Source organism: Penaeus chinensis, chromosome 28 (assembly GCF_019202785.1).
Source record: "Penaeus chinensis breed Huanghai No. 1 chromosome 28, ASM1920278v2, whole genome shotgun sequence".
Taxonomy (NCBI): domain Eukaryota; kingdom Metazoa; phylum Arthropoda; class Malacostraca; order Decapoda; family Penaeidae; genus Penaeus; species Penaeus chinensis.
Genome location: NC_061846.1, coordinates 7,200,807 through 7,203,306, shown reverse-complemented (window position 1 = coordinate 7,203,306; position 2,500 = coordinate 7,200,807).

Sequence of the window (2,500 nt, the reverse complement as noted above, 5' to 3'; positions counted from 1 at the left end):
TTTTTCTCCTTTTTTAATGAACCGGTACTTTTTTTCGAATTTTCATAATTTTCTCCTGCAAACGTAAAGGAGAGGGAGAGATGCTAGCTCCCTCACACTTCATCCTATCATGGACATTGTACCGGTATCCTTACGTAGCAATTAAGCGATGAATGAATAATTAATTACGTAATTAAATGTGCGTAATTTTGAAGAAAATTAAATGTCGAGTGAGGAAATTTAGGAGGGAAGAAAGGGGATGAGAGAGAAAAACAGAGGAGATAGATAGATAGTGAGAGAGAGAGAGAGAGAGAGAGGGAGAGAGAGAGGGAAACAATGAGACAGACAGAGAGAGAGAGGGGGGGGGGGGGAGGAAACAGTGAGAGAGAGTGAGAGAGAGAGAGAGAGAGAGAGAGAGAGAGAGAGAGAGAGAGAGAGAGAAAGAGAGAGAGAGAGAGAGAGAGAGAGAGGGATAAAGGGGCAGACAAATAGATAGACAGACAGAGACAGACACAGGGCGAGACAGAGACAGAGAAGGAGAAAGAGAGAGAGAAGGAGAAGGAATGTCAGCATCTCCGCAACATCATACCAGCCCCGCGATTCACATAGCATGGTGCCACTTTAGAGCATGTGGCCAATATCACATATCCCACGCAGCCTCACATCCCAAGCCAACCCATGCATTGCTTTACCCTCGAGCTATGCCTTCTCTGTCTGTCCCTGTCTCTCTCTTTCTCTCTCTATCTATTTATCTATCTATCTATCTCTATCTATCTATTTCTCTCTCTCTCTCTCTCTCTCTCTCTCTCTCTCTCTCTCTCTCTCTCTCTCTCTCTCTCATTATAATCATCAGATAATTAACAAGTTGGTGATGATAATCATTTAATTATTATGATACAGTAGGTGAAAAGTGTGAATTGAAAGGCAGCGGTGTTATATTGACATATTGCATCATGTGTAAATTCTAAAATGCAGCTTTGCCTCGTAAGAAAGAAATAAACAGATGATTTAAGTTAATCAATAATTGGGAAATAATATATATAAGAGAAGAGAAAATTAAAAGAAATATATTGCCAGTTCCTCGCCTCTCTTCTCCCAGCTCGCTGTCTTTTAGGGTACACCTATTATTTATTGACTTATTATTATCTTTTAAAAGGAATCATTATTGTTATTATTGTCATTATTGTTAATATCATTATTATTGTTTTGTTATTATTATTATTATTATTATTATTATTATTAGTATTATTATTATTATAATTGTCATTATTATTATTAGTAGTAGTATTATTATTATCATTATTATTATTATTACCAATATTATTATTATCATTATTATTATTATTACCAATATTATTGTTATCATTATTATTATTATTACCAATATTATTATTATCATTATTATTACTGTTACTATCATATTTTTGATTACTATAATAATAATAATAATAATTATTATTATTTTCATAATCATTATTATTATTATTATTGTTACTATTATCATTATTAGTATCTTTATAATGGTAATAATAATTATTATCATCATCATTACTATCATTGTTATTGTTATTATTATTATCATTATTATTATTATTTTCATTATTATGATTATCATTATCATTAGTTTCATTTTTTTGTTATTATCATTGCTATCATTACTATCATCATCATTATCATTAGTTTTTTCATTTATTTATTTTGTTATTATTATTATTATTATTGTTATTATTATTATAATTTTGCGCGTTCCTACCAAATCCGCACATCCGGGTTTTTCTTTTCATAGGATTCAGTTCTATGGCTATCATTCATTGATTATTTTCATTATAATTATCATTCGTATGTATATATATATAAATATATATATATATATGTATATATATATATATATATATATATATCATTGTTCTGCAGCAGCAGCAGCATAATCCTCCTCCTCTTCCTCTTTCGTTTTATCCTTCTCCTTCTTCTTCTTCTTTCTTCTTCTCCTACTTCTCCTACTCCTTTTGCTTCTCCTCCTTTCCCCTCTCCTCCCTCTCCTGCTCCTTTCATCACTGTCATCATTATCATCACTTAAATCTTATTTCCCTTTTTTTATCCGTTCAAACCAATTTCTACCTTTCATGTATTATTTCTTATATATTGATGTAAAAGAAGAACAGAGCTACGAAGCATTAGCGATAAAAAAAAAAAAGTTTTTTCTTGTCACACACACACACACACTCACACATACATACATATATATATATTTTTTTTCTTGTGTAGACACACACACACACACACACACACACACACACACACACACACACACACACATATATATATATATATATATATATATATATATATATACATTTATATATATACACATATATCTATCTCTCTATCTACACATATACATATGTATGTATATATATATATATATGTGTGTGTGTGTGTGTGTGTGTGTGTGTGTGTGTGTGTGTGTTATATATGCATATATATATATATATATATATATATATATATATATATATATATA